This window comes from Physella acuta, unplaced genomic scaffold, assembly GCF_028476545.2.
Source record: "Physella acuta isolate Inbredline_101_S28 unplaced genomic scaffold, ASM2847654v3 ptg000243l, whole genome shotgun sequence".
In the NCBI taxonomy this organism is placed as follows: Eukaryota; Metazoa; Mollusca; class Gastropoda; family Physidae; genus Physella; species Physella acuta.
In genome coordinates, this window is record NW_026731762.1 from 938,436 (window position 1) to 957,083 (window position 18,648).

The following is an 18,648-nucleotide window of genomic DNA, read 5'->3' on the forward strand; positions in this document are numbered from 1 at the left end:
GATTCAGTAAACTTTTCTCGTAGTTCTTTTTGACAACCTGATTCAACGAACAGTACCCACCAATTTCTTGACACCGTACCAAGCCAACGAACAGTACCCACCAATTTCTTGACTTTTTTTTTCGCCTCAGACACGTAATTTATAGCGTCAGTTGTGTGTTCGCTTTAGTATTACAGTTTTCATCATCGGCTTGTGAGGACTGATACAGATTTACAATAGTAATATTTCTTTCTTACTTGTAGCCTGCTTTCATTCATTTAAGATGGTTTACTTATACATAGATCTAATACAAAACGTCTAAATATAAAGAAAAAATTAAAATTAAAAACCAACCTGAAACTGAAAAGGCAAATGTGTAATTAAATGATGATTCAAGGGATTTTTTTTTCCCTCCAATTTCTTGACATTGTACCAAGCCCATTTAATGAATAAAGCCTCATATTTATTTTTACCATACCAAACCTATCTCATTCCCCGTGTCCCGTTCTATTGTATATGTTCCAACCACTAGGGAAATCAACAATAACCGTCATAAAAAACGATCAAAGAAACCTATCTCACCATAAACAGGATGGTCAAATGTTTATTTCCCCAACAATAAAATCTTAGCAAATTGGTCTAACTCTTAAAAGATATAGCTGCAGTTATCTACCCTTATCTATATAAGTTGACCAACATATGTAGTTATCTGCCACTATAAGTTGACCATCATCCGTAGTTATCTACCCATATAAATTGACCATCATCTGTGGTTATCTGCCTTTACAATTTGACCACGACTATCTCCCCTGACAGATCATCTCAAATTATCCCTCATGTATTATTACCACGTTTTACAGCGACCATTTCACTGATAGAGTGACGTGGAGTTATCAACCATCAGAACTCCTCCACCCACTACCCCCAACCAACGATGAACATTGCGCCATTTTCATGGAAATAAAAAAAAAAATTCTATTTGAAGCTGGCGATAAAATGTTAAAAATAGCGACGGGCACATTCGAGTACGTCACATCCACCCACGCATCAACTGCCACGCCTACTTGTGTAGGGGCCGGAATTAGGTGGATGACGCTGAATACATTTATCGATCACTCCATCCATCCCATTTCCTCTTTTTTCCAACAGGCAACAACATGGTACAAAGGGAGATCAATTTTTACTTTTTTTTATACTATTCATAAATAAGGGACGCAATCGCTTTCAAAATAAATATAAAAAAAAAAACAATTCATTGATAAAAGATGGTGGTATTGTTCAATGTTCTTGTTTACCATCTTTCTTTATAATTACGACGATTTTACGCGTAAGAATAAGTGAAACCAGCCGTTATTAAAAAAATAAAAATGATCAGATATTAATTCCAGATTCCGTTAAAGACATCAGTCATTGTAACAGCAGTAATTGCATGCCACCAATTCGTAAACACATTCATCAGGAGAGAGATTTTATTTCTGTTTCTCTTCCACAACTTTTCATCCAGTAAAAAAAGGCTCTTGCTGTAGCCTCGGTTCTCTAAAGCTGGTCCCAGAAAGTTAATAATAGATGTGGGTTTTCCCCGCCTACTTAAAATAAAGTGCGGTGTAATTGATATTTCCTCATTCATTTGTGCGAGTAATTTATTTTGAAAACGGGAAAAACAAGCCCTTGCTATTATTTTATTACGCCTTGTCTTTCAAAAATGGATCTTCTTTGATAACACGCTGATGGGAATGAAGCGATACCTCACGATCTATGACTACGTTGATTAATGAAAAAATGGAATTTGAAATTCGTTTTGCAATATTAGTTGACGTTATGGATTTCAGTCGTTAACCTTTTAATTAGTTTAACAGTACGAACAAGACATAAAATCAATTACTTTAAATATTCCCGTTTAGATTAAGTGCTTAATAAACTAAGTAAAAAGACTTCGATAGAGTGATAAACTGATAGAGTGATGACTTTTTCCTCCGAGGTAGGGGCGGGCAAGGGGGGGGGGGGGGTAGGTAATCACCTAAAATTTTCGGATGAGGGGGAGGACTAAATTTTCCAGGGGATGGTGTGGACACTGGTAAAAGTATATATTTTCCATATATTTTCCATATATTTTCTATATATTTTCCATATATTTTCTATATATTTTCTATATATTTTCTATACATTTTCTATATATTTTCTATATATTTTCTATATAAATTCTATGTCAAGTTTGGAATTGCACGTTTAGTTACCGCACTCATTCTGTCTTTATTATTGTCTTCAACTGCATACAAAATATGGTCCTTAAAAGACTTTGTTACAGATATTTACTTAAACATCACTAAAACAAGAACAACTGAACGAGAGAAACAGGATCACCATCAATAGCTCATGTGAAATATTACACACCAGAGGGTCGAATCGAACACCAAAGACGAGGGTCAAATCATCAAATCAAACACACAGAAAATGGTCAAATGAAACAGATCAGTAACTGTCACCAGGGTAGTTTTGGTTACCAAGTACAACGAAGCTTTAATCAACGAAAAAAACAACAACCCAAAAGCTGCAAATAGATGCAAACCATCATCGTCTTGGAAGTTTATGCCGGGTAGTCAGAGGACAGAAAAAAATGTCGTCTGCTGATTTCGTTTTCTGGCCATCGCTCAGAGTTCCAGAGAAATCAATAACCGTCAGAGATAATGACCCGTTCGGTGTCGGTCCAGGACAACCACAATAGAAAACAACAGGGGGGTGGGTGGGTGGGCATGGGGGCTAAAGGAACTACACAAACAGGGGGGGGGGGGGATTGAAGAACTAAAGACATCTAGGTCCTAGACAACCACAATAGAAAACAACAGGGGGGGGGGGGTAGGAGGGGGGCTAAAGGAACTACACAAACAGGGGGGGGGGTGGTTAAAGGAACTACACACAGCTAGGTCCAAGACGACCACAACAGAAAACAACATGGGGGGGGGGGCTAGAGGAACTACAGACAGCTAGGTCCAATTTGACAACAACACAAACGAGGGGGGGGGGGGGTAAAGAACTAAGACAGCTAGATCCAAGACGACCACGTTACAAAAACGAAAGGTACTTAAGGAAGGAACTACAGACCGTTAGGAAAAACAACTAACCGAACAGCTGAGACTAAACTCATTTGGAAGAAACAATATGGAAGAACAGTCTATGTAGATTTAACGTTTACATTTTTTATACAACCGAAAGTTTAGCGAATTACAAACATACAGTTTCCGATTCAATTTTCGTGTTGATGTAGGCTTATGTACTGTCAAAGATTGGATGTGTGCCAAGAACAATTATAAACCATCACCCAATCCAACGCATGCTATCCCTAAGGATATGTCGAATCTATAGTGCCGATGTCTTCGAGTACATCAACGTAATGTGCGGAATCGATGTCACCCTTTGGACCCAAGATTCCCCCCCCCCCCACACACACCTTATTCCAGTTTCACATTCTTCTGCTCTCCACCCACACTCACATAATGTGCTCACACCCACACTCACATAATGTGCTTTCCACGCACGCCAAAAATACTAACATTTTTATAAATGATTGTTAACGAATTATTCAACGCATTGCGATCCATCACATTTTTTTGGCCATTAGGGCAGTGTCCATATAATTTTTTTGAGCTAGGGTTGGATTATGAGTAAGAGATGTTAAAAAATCAGTTTAGACGTAGGAAGCGGGTAATATTAAAGGAGACACGAAGACGCTCAGTTACAGCAGTAAAACTACTAACAACACTACGATTATCTTCGGAAACTGCAAAGAAAGTTGCTCGAGATAGTCAGAAGTGGAAAGAGTTTTTTTTGAGACAAGTCATTATTCCTGGTCGCGAAATGGAAAAGATGATTTAGATGACGATAGGACAGTAGTCATACATTGTTTTGTGGTTTTTGACTACAGTACATGATGTTTTTGTGATCTTTACTTAGGGTTTAATATTGTGGTTGTACTGAATTATATTACTTTACATGTGAATATTGTGGTTGTACTAAATTATATTACTTTATATGTTAATATTGTGGTTGTACTAAATTATATCTCTTTACATGTGAATATTGTGGTTGTACTAAATTATATCTCTTGACATGTGAATATTGTTGTTTGCACTAAATTATATTACTTTACATGTGAATATTGTGGTTGTACTAAATTATATTTCTTTACATGTGAATATTGTGGTTGTACTAAATTGTATTTCTTTACATGTGAATATTGTGGTTGTACTAAATTATATTTCTTTACTTGTGAATATTGTGGTTTTACTAAAGTCGATTCTTGTACACGCGAATTATGTGGGTTTTTTGTGAGGGAAATTGTGTAGGAGGCAAGATTTTTTTTTCTTGTAGCTCAAAAGTGGGCTAGAAGATGCTATAAAAATCCAATAATTAGATCACTTTTTTCTCAGACCGAAAATGCGACGGTCGTTAATTTTCACAGAGAGAAAATAACAAGGTGTTTTTTAAAACAGATATTAGCTTAGTTAGTCCACAGACTACCTTTGTTTAGTCCACAGAATACCTTTGTTAGACTACAGACTACGTTTGTTAGTCCACAGACTACCTTTGTTAGTCCATCAGACTACCTTTGTTAGTCCACAGACTACCTTTGTTAGTCCACGGATTACCTTTGTTAGTCCACAGTTACCTCAATGGGTATGCGAGTCCCTACAAGTTCACATTTCTTGCTTTACATAATATATACTCTATCCCTTATATTCTTATATTCCTTTACACATAAGGCAGTATTGCCGACCCCAATGTTTTGACCACAAACCTATCCCATCCAGTCACCTAACTAACCCTGTGCTATCCCAGTCAGTCACCTATCTAACCCTGTGCTATCCCAGTCAGTCACCTAACTAACCCTGTGCTATCCCAGTCAGTCACCTATCTAACCCTGTGCTATCCCAGTCAGTCACCTATCTATCCCTGTGCTATCCCAGTCAGTCACCTATCTAACCCTGTGCTATCCCAGTCAGTCACCTATCTAACCCTGTGCTATCCCAGTCAGTCACCTAACTAACCCTGTGCTATCCCAGTCATTCACCTATCTAACCCTGTGCTATCCCAGTCAGTCACCTAACTAACCCTGTGCTATCCCAGTCAGTCACCTAACTAACCCTGTGCTATCCCAGTCAATCACCTATCTAACCCTGAGGGTTGTTGCAGACGATTGACTGACACATACGTGAGTACAGCTAATTGTTAAAACAAGCGACACAAAAGGTTCTCAAACGGTTAGGTACCTAAATGTAACGCGACCCCAAACTTCGACCTATCTCGATCACGTGGTTTATCTGCCAATCACCAGCGTTTGATTGTCTGCTTCACCAGGTCTCAACCCCGCGGCAGACGACCGCCAAAAGTGCTCGCTGTCAACCGGAAGTGGCTTTCGTGTGGGTACCCGGGGCGGTGGGGGGGGGGGGGGGAAGCAGCGGAAAACTGTCATTAGCTTGACGTCATTCGGCGTGTCATTCGTTGCAGGAAAAAAACAAAAGAGTGGGGTTGTAAGGCTCCTATTGACTAGCCGGACCCAGACTTTCATGCAGCGTTAGCAATTAGGGTTAGAGGTACCCACATTTCCATACTGTGTTAGCTGTTAGTGTTAGAGGTACCCACATTTCCATACTGTGTTAGCTGTTAGTGTTAGAGGTACCCACATTTCCATACTGTGTTAGCTGTTAGTGTTAGAGGTACCCACATTTCAATACTGTGTTAGCAGTTAGGGTTAGAGGTACCCACATTTCGATACTGTTTTAGCTGTTAGGGTTATAGGTACCCACATTTCCATACTGTGTTAGCTGTTAGGGTTAAAGGAACCCACATTTGCATACTGTGTTAGAAGTTAGGGTTAGAGGTACCAAATTTTCATACAGCGTTTGCAGTTAGGGTTAAATGTACCCACAATTCCATACAGTGGTAGAAGTTAGGGTTAGAGGTACCCACCTTTCCATACTGTGTCAGCAGTTAGGGTTAGCGATAGTCGTACCGTGTTAGCCGTTAAGATTAGCCGTACCCACACTTTCACACAGTGTTAGCAGTTAGTGGTTGAGTAACGTCATAACGAACATGTTGGTACGGCTCTGCGACAAATGACTGCTGTTTTTATTAAAGTCGAGGACGTCATTGATCTAAATGAACCAAATTACTGTTGCTGTCTCTAAAGGATGTGGTCATCACTAAACTTTTATTTCTGCCCTCATGCTAAACCAAACACCATCTGTTCTCACTATAAATGTGACTCGCGGCAACATTTTGAAACCAAGATATCACCGAATGCAGCATCCAGTACAAAGATATCAAAACCTCCGCTAGTAACCCTGACCCATACGTATGGAGAGATCGTGAAATGATAAATCACGCTTTTATTGATTAAGAGAATGGCTATTTAAGGGACGTGAGCGACCTCGTAGAGCTGCCAGTTGCCATAAACAATATCAGCTCTGTTTACAATACACGAGCATCAAACTCTATTTACAACACACGAACCTCAAACTCTTTACAATACATGACTATAAAACTCTTTACATTACACGAACATCAAATTTATTTACAACAGACGAACATCAAACTCTTTACAATACCCGAATATCATCTCTATTTACAATACACGAACATCAAACTATTTACAATACATGACCATCATACTCTTTACAATACACGAACATCAAACTCTCTTTACAATACCCGACCATCAAACTCTCTTTATAATACACGAACACCAGCTCTCTTTAAAAATACTCGAATGATATCAATATCAACTCCTACACGTTAGCTATAGCCGTTCCGCTGTACAAAAAACACATGAAAACTGCTTCACAAGAGAAGTACGAAGTCAACTCCGCTTTACAAAGCATTATTTATATCAACTATTCACCGCTCTTTACAACACGAGTTATACCCACTATTCTACCTTACAAAACATGGGTCATTCCAACTATTCCCTCCTCTTTACAAAACCTGAGTTATATCAACTATCAACTCATCTTACAAAAATAATTTTTTTTATCCCCCCCCCCCATTCCTTCAGCTGATCAAAAACAAATCGATACAGCTAAATCGAAGCGATAGGCGATTGGTGCAGAAATACATCGACATGATCTCTTTTTATTGTTACATTTTGCCAGACCGACACCATTTAGTCAGACCTGTGAACAACACCATCTTGTCAAGCTGGTCTATCTATACAACAAGTTGACCCATCAATATAACAAGTTGGCCCATCAACTGGCCCATTAACAAAACTAGTTGGCCAATCAACACAACAAGTTGGCCAATCAATACAACAAGTTGACCAAATATAACAAGTTGGCCAATCAATACAACAAGTTGGCCAAATACAAAAAGTTGGCCAAAAATTAACAAGTTGGCCAAATACAACAAGTTGGCCAAATATAACTAGTTGGCCAATCAATACAACAAGTTGGCCAATCAATACAACAAGTTGGCCAATCAATACAACAAGTTGGCCCATCAATTCATCAAATTGGCCCATCAATTGGCTCTACAACACACCAAGTTGGCCTATTACCTTAATGGAGCAAACGTGTTTATTTGTAACAAATATTAAAACCACAACGCGAGACAGCACAATGACTTTAGTAAAATATAAATTGTTTATCAACACCATACACAATGCTGACAAATATACTTGACTTCAATACTTGTCAAAAACACAAACCTCAAATTTAAGAAGAAAATTCTTACTTCCAACAGGTTGCGGTGCTACATCCACTCTCCAACACCGGTAAAGACGTGGTAGGAACTGCAAGCAACAACACCAGACTTCAAGAGTAACAAGTTTCTTCCAGGCTGATGAATGAGAGGTCGTGACGGAGACCAACAACAATGGACAACTGGGAGAATACACGGCGGATAACTCTGTCAAGAAAACCGCAGAGTGACGTCCCTTATTTTGTTGACGACACGTGAGTGAGCTATGGCACACCGCTGGAATCAATTTTTGTGATTTGAACCCTCGGGTTGCTGCGCCAATTACTTCCTGTAGGCTGACAACGACGTCACACACCACGCGCGGCTGATGATGCTGATTGGCCGCAGACGAGTCCAATTATCGATGATGTCTGTTTATATTGGCATAATTTGAAAATCAAGAACTTTCAGTAATTTGTAGAAAAAAAATGACAATTGTACTCTTAATGTAAAATCAATTGTGAGGGCGGGGGATGGTGTGTCTCTTCGAAAAGAAAAATAAATATTTTTATGCTGCCTAAAACATTTCCGTTTCCGGTGGAATATATATATATATATATATATATATATATATATATATATATATATATATATATATATATATATATATATATATATATATATATATATATATATTAGGAGAGAGACCTAAGTGTGACTAGTTAGACCCCAAATGAGACCAAAGATGGTCTTTATACTGACACCATAACAGATACTAGAATAGGCGCTGTAAGTGAGGCGATATTTGAGCCCAATAGTGAAACCATAAGTGAGACCAGCATTGGTCCCAGAAGTGAGCCGACTAGTGAGACCGGCGGTCAGACCCTGACCGTTCCAGCACTAGTAGCCCGCACGTCACGGCAATATTTTACTTTGAAACCATAACTTGTAAAGATTCCTGTGGGTTGTCTCCCTGCCGCCGATCGATGAAGAACAACGTTACAAATGATGAGGATCGCATTTCTTTTATGACGCGTGCGTGTTATGTCTTTAATCAAATAACATTGGCGGGTGGGGCAGGCTGGTTATGATGAAGCTGGCACTTCGAGTAGAACAGAACAGTACAGACAGGACAGGGCAGACAGGACAGGACAGGACAGAACGGACGGGACAGAACGGAACTGAACGGAACGGAACAGAACAGAACAGAACTTAACAGAACAGAACAGAACAGAACAGAACGGAACAGGACAGAACAGAACAGAACAGAACGGAACGGAACAGAACAGAACGGAGCAGAACAGAACAGAAGGGAACAGGGAATAAGGAACGTGGAACGAATCGGGACATAACAAAAGAGCAAAGCAGAGCAGTTCCCCCGGGATGTAGCTGTGATCAGCTTATACATTCTAGAGATGGCTGAACTGACCTTAAACACACGGAGTAACCTAGTTTAAAAGCAGCTTGAAAAATTGGCAATTTACAATAGATAAGATCAATGTTTCTTCCAGACTTTTTTCTCCGGGGGGGGGGGGCACTTGAAATCTTCTGGGGGGCGGTAAACTTTCTTCGGGGGGGCGGACACTGTTAAAAGTATATATTCTCTATATAAATTATATAAATTTCATTTCGTTCGGGGGGGGGGGGGGGGGCGGTAAAAATTTTTCGGGGGGGCTTCGCCCAACCGAAGAGATGCCTGGAAGAAACTATGGATAAGATAAAGGGTACGTCTTCAATGGCGGTTGAGAAATCACAGTAAAAGTACGTTCCGTTCTCCAACACTGCCGAATGGTAGAGTCAATTTCACGACACTACCCAGCCATTCAGATTTTTCCGACACTACCCGGCCTTTCAGAGTTTTCCGACACTACCCAACCTTTCAGACTTTTTCAACACTACCCAACCTTTCAGAGTTTTCCAACACTACCCAACCTTTCAGCGTTTTCCAACACTACCCAACCTTTCAGAGTTTTCCGACACTACCCAACCTTTCAGAACTTTCCCACACTACCCAACCTTTCAGAACTTTCCGACACTACCCAACCTTTCAGACTTTTCCGACCCTACCCGGCCTTTCAGAGTTTTCCAACACTACCCAACCTTTCAGAGTTTTCCGACACTACCCAACCTTTCAGAGTTTTCCAACACTACCCAACCTTTCAGAGTTTTCCAACACTACCCAACCTTTCAGAGTTTTCCACTACCCAACCTTTCAGAGTTTTCCAACACTACCCAACCTTTCAGAGTTTTCCACTACCCAACCTTTCAGAGTTTTCCGACCCTACCCGGCCTTTCAGAGTTTTCCGACACTACCCAGGCTAAGATGGCGAATCTCGTTTGTTTAAAATGTCAACAAGAAACCAGCCGAGTCAACAGGCGGGTTCAAACTGCGCAGACCATTTTAAATACCCCCGGCTGTTTGGTTTGGTCGAAATCCAATCTGGTAGCTCACCCAGTGGCCAGGTAATGACCTGCTAGAGCAGTTAAACAGCTTGATATAAAGTTATGTTTGTCCGATTAATAATTCATTGTAAATCTGATTTATTTTTTAAAAATTTATAAATCACAATTGAAGGATTTTCGTTTCTTTCTTTTTTTTAAAAAAAAAGCATTTGTTTCATTCTAATGTCCAAAGCAACTTTAATGCTGGCAGCTTCTAAAGTTTTTTTATCAGCAAAAAACTTATTTCGATAATGCAGTTTTTTTTTTTAAAAATCGGACTATTTTAAATATTTTTTGTACAGTTCAGAGGCTCTAAAATATCTAATCGATAGTAACAATTTCTGTCGTCTCCATATTTTTTTATACTGATTAACAATCATCCTATCGATTTTAGTTAGAGTCGATCTATGAGGCAGAGGGGTCTACGACAAATTCCCGAAAGACACTTGCCCGAATGCCGTTTGCCCGAAGGCTAATTTCCCGAATGGACACTTGCCCGAATGCGACAAATGCCCGAATGGACACTTGCCCGAATGCGACAAACGCCCGAATGGACACTTGCCCGAATGCGACAAACGCCCGAATGGACACTTGCCCGAATGCGACAAATGCCCGAATGGACACTTGCCCGAATGGGACAAATGCCCGAATGGACACTTGCCCGAATGCGACAAATGCCCAAATGCCACTTGCCCGAAGGAATCAATGATACAAACACGATAGTATATTAAAACAATAACTGATAAAAAATTATACAAACACGATAAAATGTTAAAACAATAACTGATAACAAATGATACAAACACGATAAAATATTAAAACAATAACTGGTAACAAATGATACAAACACGATAAAATATTAAAAAACAACTGGTAACAAATGATAGAAAGACGACAACATAACTATACCATAAAACTAAATTGAGAAAAGGATAGAGTGGTTGAGTACCAGTAAAAAAATAGAAATTAAATAAATTGTCTGTTTCTCTAAGCGCCTACTGTTAATAAATTGCGTTGTCAGCAACACGCACAGAAATTTTCAGTTTCCAAAACTTTATGCAGGTACTAGTCACAGCTGAGTCGGCTCAAGAACATCGACTACAGAAACCAAGCTCAAAGATTTCGACTTAGCGATGATAAAATAGAACATTAAATTTTCGTGCTAGCGATGACAAAGTAGCGCTCAAAATGTTCGTGTTGGCGAAGATAAAACACAACTCTAAAATTGAGAAGTTGTCAGAGTTATCGAGTGGACGCAGATAACAGAGCGACGATAACGTTAGCATTGAGAAGTTGACAAAGTTATCGATCAACCTGCAAGAAATGAATCCTGGGAAATTTCCAACATGGCAACCTTGTCCAATGAATGATTTTTTTTTACAGGCGTTTAAAAATATAAAATTGTTGTGTAGAATTTTTTCATCTTGCCAGAGTGCCGATGAAGCTAATTTTAATTTCAGTCCAACAACCACTTTTGTTTCAGACAGAATTTATTTTTACAATTAGAGAAGAAAAAAGGCTACGTTGATTTCCTCCACACGTTATAAATTAGCTTAATTATGTATTCATTCAGATTTTTAAAATATTTAAGTGTAAATATATCATGCGATTGTAATACATAAAAAGTAAAAGGATTTTCCAAAACTCAACTTTAAGCAAATGAAACTTTCGGTATAGCCTACCTTAAAAATAAAACAACTAACTTTTCTTAAATGAGCCAGTCTTATTTGGAAAATGTTCCGGTAGAAAAGATGGGGAGGGTGGGGGGGGGGGGGGGGGGGGGCGTACGTGCCACTGAACAAGTCATAAAAAATTGTGTAATTTTCTCCAGCTAGCTGTCTAGTCAGGGGTGGGGGAAGTCAGGGCGGCAGGGCATCGTGCTCACCACGCAACAAATGAAGATGATTGGTGGTGGAGGTGGGGGGTGGGGGTGGGGGGGTTGTAAGGTCTGCTTATGACCGTGTTATTTTGTGACTTTTTACGGTAGTTGGAGATAGAGAAATCACAAAAAATGAAGCTTTTCAAAAAATAAAAAAAAATAAAATAAAATAAAAAAAGGGCTCTTAGACTTTCCCTAGACGTTTTTTTTTCTTCTTCTAGAAGTGTTAATACATTTAAAAAAAACCCGCTAGAAGTAAACAGCCCTAGCGGAATTGTCTGGAATTATTTACATTCGGTCTGTTTGCTCCAAGACAAAAAGTGGCGGCTTGTTTCAAATCTGGATCTCCACCCGTTGCAAGAGATGCTTGATCAGTGTCGTCTGTAAATTATTTTATTACCGGAAGCGGAAATGGGCGAGCAGACGATGATTGTGTTAGGTGGTCGATGGACCGGATTTATGGGCTCATTCCTGGATGGATGAATGTGGACACGTGACCTCATTGTGAAATAGAATTAGAGGATAATTTGAAATTAATGTTGAGGAATGTGTTTACGGTTTTCTTAGTTTTGTTTAATTTTTCATTGAAATTTAAATTAAAAATCGTGACGCATGTTGTTATTATAAAATTGTTACTTAACATTCTTGGCCCTCTTTTTAAATAACCACTGCATTTGTTGCGGGCTGAAAATCTAGAAAAAAACCAAATTGATAATTGATTTCTCTTTCAAATTTTAATTAAATAAGAAGAAAAAAAAGTAATTTTTAGTTCCCCCTAGCAACGCGTCTAAAAATGGCCGCCAGCAACGTGACAGAGCGCCAGCGGGAATAATTAGCTCATGCGGACAAAGATTGTCTGCCGAAGCTTTAAAACTAGATCGTGACGTGGACAACACCGAGAACTTCGTGGAGGTTCGCGGAGTTTCTGTGAGATTTAATTATACGGAGACTGTTGGTTTCCGAATCCTGATCTAGCAAACGTTGCTCTAACCGACATTTTCAGATCGGATGTCTAATTGAGTCAAAATTATGTAGGTTTTGATAGCATTTTGGTAATTATTTGTCCAATAACAATAACGGAGGTCTAATTGAGTCAAAATTATGTAGGGTTTTGGTAACATTTTGGTAATTATTTGTCCAATCACCGACATTTCAATATCGGAGGTTTAATTGAGTCAAAAGTATATAGGTTTAGGTGGCATTTTTGCAATAATAAGTCCAATCACCTACATTTTAGAAGCGTGATTTCAATAGAGACAGAAATGTGTCGGTGTTGGAACCAATAGGATATGTTAACTTTCTTCCTTATATTAAAACTAGCTGCATCCCGTGCTCCGCCACGGTAAATCTTTTTAAAATATACCAACTTTGGAACAGAACAAAACAAACACAAACACAACACAAACACAAACAAAACACAACCACAACCACAACACAACCACATTACAACCACAACACAATCACAACACAACCACAACCACAACCACAACACAACCACAAAACAACCACAACACAACCACAACACAACCACAACCACAACACAACCACAACACAACCACAACCACAACCACAACACACGGTAAATCTTTTTTAAATGTACCAAGTTGGGAACAGAACAAAACTAAATACAACACAAACGAACGCAAAGAAAAAACAAAAACGAAAAAACAAACACAACACTCAACATAAACTCAATTTAAATGTAATCATAAAGGCATATTGCTCACAGTCTATCCCGTAGCGCCAAATCGCGCCCTTTCCGAGCGCCGGCGAAAAATTTCGATTTACACCCTCCCACCTCCCTCAAACTTTCGATTTCCACCCTCCCCCCCCCTCTTGCTACGCCTCTGTTATAAAACCCCTAGCTTTTCCGCAAATAAATTAAAGGCAGTATTTAGAATATCCGTGTTTTACCGACCATATTGCACTTTATAAATTCATGCATTTTTTTCAGTACTTTTAAAAATTTACAATAAAGTTTCATGACTAAAACCAATGCGCACCTAATGAACGTGATGACTTAATAGAGTAATGGAGAATAGTTGATTACAAATTATAATTAGTAAACAGTACATTCAGTGAATAAAATAAATAAAAGATAGCCTTTTATCAATCATTGCTAATAATAATATTCCAACAATAATGTACTCTTACACGTCTGCATAATTTGCATTCACATTTTGCTAATTATATTATTCCAACAATTATTCCGTCTTGCAGATTTTGCATTCACATTTTTAGCGTGAGTTCAATTTATCTTTGAATTACCTCCATTGGCAAAATTACTAAGCAGTTTAATTAGATTTTTCTACCGTACTGTTATTATGTTATTAATATGTATCCACTTTTTCTGGGAATATTAACGAAAACGATATTTGACATTGATGCTTTTAATATGTTTTAGCAATGTGCGTGTATTTAATATTCTCTTTACGTTATGCAAAATTGTACAAACAGTGGAAATTATAAAATAGCTCTATGCCGTTATATAAACAAACCCTACTTTAATATTTATAATAAGACACTGCGGTGCACTGAAAAGCACAGCATGGTGCGTAGTTTACTTTTATAGTCCCAAAATCTATAGCGATGACGGACGGAAGGACAGACACAGCCCGCTTATATTATAGATTGCATTTTTTGCATATATTTCTTTTATATAGGAACTTATAAATAAAATTTTTCTCTCATTAGAATTTTTTCTACATCAGAATTGAATTTTAAAAACCATATTTTTTAAGCATTAAATTTGAAAATAAAATATTTTTTTCTTAAAATGCAAATAGTCATCGTTCCTAACTTTTTCTTACATCAGATTTCTAACATTATCTGTTTAAAATGTTACAATTTCACAACATAAGTGGTGACACGTTTTGAGGAAAGATACAACGGAATAGCTACAACAATTTTACCAGCATATATGGAAGTATTAATCATCGTTCTAAAGTTAATCCTATTTTGTAGGATGGACTATATTTTACATAAAAGGTTCTACACCTTGTGTTATTTCTATCCATACATTCTATACAACAGAAATATAGGACATTTTTAAGACATTTCGAGGACATATCCGACTGGAATGTCGTTTGTCTTAGACTTGGTGAGAAAAACAACATGAAAGCGCACCAGAGCGGCAGGCCGCGGGCTGATCATTCAAGATAACGTGAGAAATTGTAATTTCTAATAACCGAAATCTCCCAGCAAACGGTGAGAAATCAATAGAAACAGACAGGCGAAATTCTGATGATGATGATGATGATGATTACATTTGTGTTTGGGAATTTTTCGGGTTTTATAATTTGATCACGTACACTTTTGATAAGTATAGTTTATGAATTTGCTCTTAAGACTTTAAAAATGTACTTAAATTCGGAGCTCTGATCTTATTATTATTACCACGCCGAGTCAAAAATGTTGCAAGTTTTAAAAAAGGCTGCATACGAAATACAGTTCATAAGCTTTAATTTGAATAAGGGGCGGCTACTGATTAGAGTAATCTGCGAACTGTTTTCTCTTTAGTGTTTCTTTCAGACCTATATTTTCGGGGGGGGGGGGGGGGGGGGGGCATGTCTTTCGTGGAGGGGAGGTTGAAATTTTCCGGGGGACACTAGTAAAACAAATTTCTTTAAATATATAAATTCTATTTCATGGGGGGAAGGAGGGAAGGGGCGGTGGACGTGCTTTGGTCCCATCCCCCATCCCCCGAAGAGATGCATGAAAGAAACGCTGCTTGTCTTTCAATTTCCAGCCGTTTCTGTCATTTCAACTTGCCTTAGTAAAGTTTAGCTGTCACAGACATTACTAGCTCTCTCAGCAGCTTCTCTGTCTAATCAATTACCGGCTGCCACACCAAATTCATCAAATCCATCCTAGCCATCCCAGTTACTTCTATCTACCTCTTCACTTCTCCTTGATTTCTGTTCGTCACACCGAATCCATCCTAGCCATCCCAGTTACTTCTATCTACCTCCACACTTCTCCTTGATTTCTGTTCGTCACACCGAATCCATCCTAGCCATCCCAGTTACTTCTATCTACCTCCACACTTCCTTGATTTGTGTTCGTCACACCGAATCCATCCTAACCATCCCAGTTACTTCTATCTACCTCCACACTTCTCCCTGATTTCTGTTCATGCTATCCCCCTTACCCCCCCCCCCCCCACCCTCTTTCCTCCACAACAATTTCCATCCTCCTCATTTCTAAACGTCTCACGAGTTTCTGGCGGTAAATGTATTACCATGTTCTATGTCGCTTCGCCCCCCCCCCCCCCCCCTTCCCATTCTATAAAGACAGTTTCTGCATCTTTATTTCCACTATCCCCTTAAGCGAACTTTTCGAAAACTAAAACTACAGCGAACCTGAACATTATGAACATAAGTAAAAGTATTTTGATAATTATGCAAACATGACTGTGGTGCCACAGTCTATTTTTAGGATTTTTGTTTTGTAAATCTAAAACTAAAGCGAATCTGAACGTTATGAAAGTAAGTAAATTATTTTGATTATTATGCAAACATAAATGTGGTGTCACAAAGTCTTTTTTAGATTTTTTTTGTTTTGTTGATCTAAACCCTAAAGCGAACCTGAACCTCATGAACGCAACTAAAACTAGTTAAAAACTACGCCAACCTGACAAGGGTGCCACAAAGTCTATTTTTATAAAGTTTTTTATGTTTTGTTTTGATCCTCTGGTTAATTTATGCTGCGGATAAAATGAGCTACCCCTGCGGGCACGACAAGTCAGCCAATGACATTCGTTCATACATTTAGCCAATTCACTTTTTTTTTGTAAACATCCGCTTGTGCATGTGAATGCGCACCTAGCTCTGGGCAATGCTGGTTCCATTTCTATGGCAACATTACAAATTCTTCTACCACTGTCAGTCCTCTAAGACCGTTGTTTCGGTTACATAATTAAATTAAAACGAGAAGAAAGTTATTGATCTGTAATCATTGAAATAGAGGATAGAGGTTTCAATGTGGTTTAGACTTTAGAAGAAAGTAAACTTTAACAAACAATATGGCCGAAACGCTATTGATAACTGAAATAAATTATACTGGCGAAGGTATCGATACCCTAACAAAATTAACCGAGGATACAATTATCAATACTATAAATGAAATTGACATTTAAAGTATTCGATACTATTTCGTTCACAAATATGCTATGATTACCGAGCTTAAAAGATTATTCCCCCCATCGCGTGACGGGCGATAATAAAAAATAAAATTGGTTGTTTTTTTTGGCTGAAACTTTCCGCGAATTAACCTTTAGGAATCAGCACTCTAATCATAGTTGTATTTTTTTAAAAAAAAAAGAGGGGTTTAGTATGTGTGTGTGCGAGCATGTGTATCGGGTGGAGGAAGGAGCTAAAAATCTGTGAGATTTAAAAAAAATGCATATCTTATGGTAAAAAAAACTTATATTGCGCCGTGAGGAATGTACAAATGGGCTGATTATGATTCATGCATTTACTTCATGTTTCCTGAGAAAAACGCATTTCAAGTCACGAACATTTATTCTGAGCCTATAATTATCTATAAATTTATTAGGTGTCTGAATCTTGTTAAAGATCTATGCGTGTATTCCAAGTCAGTAGCATTCTATTGAACTCCACATTGATTTCATGTCGAAATCTCGTTAACTATCTTTGCATTTTTTCCCCCGTGTCAAAATCCATTTTCCCGATAATGTCGTTTAATCAGATTGACAGGACATTTAAATAATTGCTACTGATATTATAACCCATTGCCCAATACTCCCACGTCCAATGTACCTTCCAGAGTTATTTCTTGCAAATTTTTGTTTTTGATTAATAAATCAAAGTTTCCTAATCGAATTTTTAAAAATCTTGTTACGCTATTCTCCCAGTTTTGATAAAACGAGTCGCTTTGGCTAAATGTAGACATGTATATTTCAAGAACTTGCGCAAGAAAGTGTATAGTATATTTACTTGAGCAACTATTTGTGACAGTTGAGGTAATTTTACAATAAAAACACCACAAGACTAGACACAATGGTAAAATACATGGCTATGTTTAGAGACCAAAACCAATAGAATACATTGCAAGTCAAATAAATATTATTGGGGGGGGGGGGGGGGTGGTCTTGGTTGAAATGAAGGATGTCATTGTCTTATGAAAAAAAAAAAAAACCGTAGAAAGTTTGTCATGTGAAGATGGGGCGTTGGCCAACAGGAGCAGAATCACAGACGACCGTGTGGAAAGAACACTGTAGTTAGTTCGTGAGGGTGTCTGTGCGTATGTGTATGTATGTGAGGGTATCTGTATGTGTGTATGTGAGTGTGACTCTGAGTGTATCCGTGTGTCTGTTAGTGTGTCTGAGTGTGTGACTGTGAGTGTATCCGTGTGTCTGTGAGTGTGTGTGTCTGTGTGTCTGTGAGTGTGTCTGTGTGTATGTGTGTGTGTCTGTGTGTATGTCTCTGTGAGTATGTCTGTGTGTGCGTGCGTGTGTGTGTGTGTGTGTGTTCCAAATGGTTTTTGTTTTGTTTTTATACTTCGTTTATTATAATTGTTTTTAAAAAAATATAGAGAAGATAATTTCGAGTCAAGAACAAAAATATTTTTTTTTTAAATTGCGTTGAGCAAATTTAGGTTGAAATAGAGAGTTGAGTTTCTTCATACTAAATTCACTTGCCATAATCTCTTGCGTT

The 18,648-nt window shown here is 38.3% G+C and overlaps 1 protein-coding gene across 2 annotated transcripts in view; it reads right to left on the reverse strand.

Annotated features, from left to right (window-relative positions):
* LOC131938416 (uncharacterized) overlaps positions 1-18,648 on the reverse strand; it is a 56,270-nt gene that overhangs the window by 15,433 nt on the left and 22,189 nt on the right. Inside the window, exon 1 of one of the 2 annotated variants that reach the window (XM_059296431.1) lies at positions 7,705-7,910. The exons of the other annotated variant lie outside the window; for it this stretch is intronic. The gene's annotated coding sequence lies outside the window, so the exon portion shown is untranslated. Of the gene's footprint in view, positions 1-7,704; positions 7,911-18,648 lie in introns of those variants that run through there. 2 annotated transcript variants of the gene reach the window in all.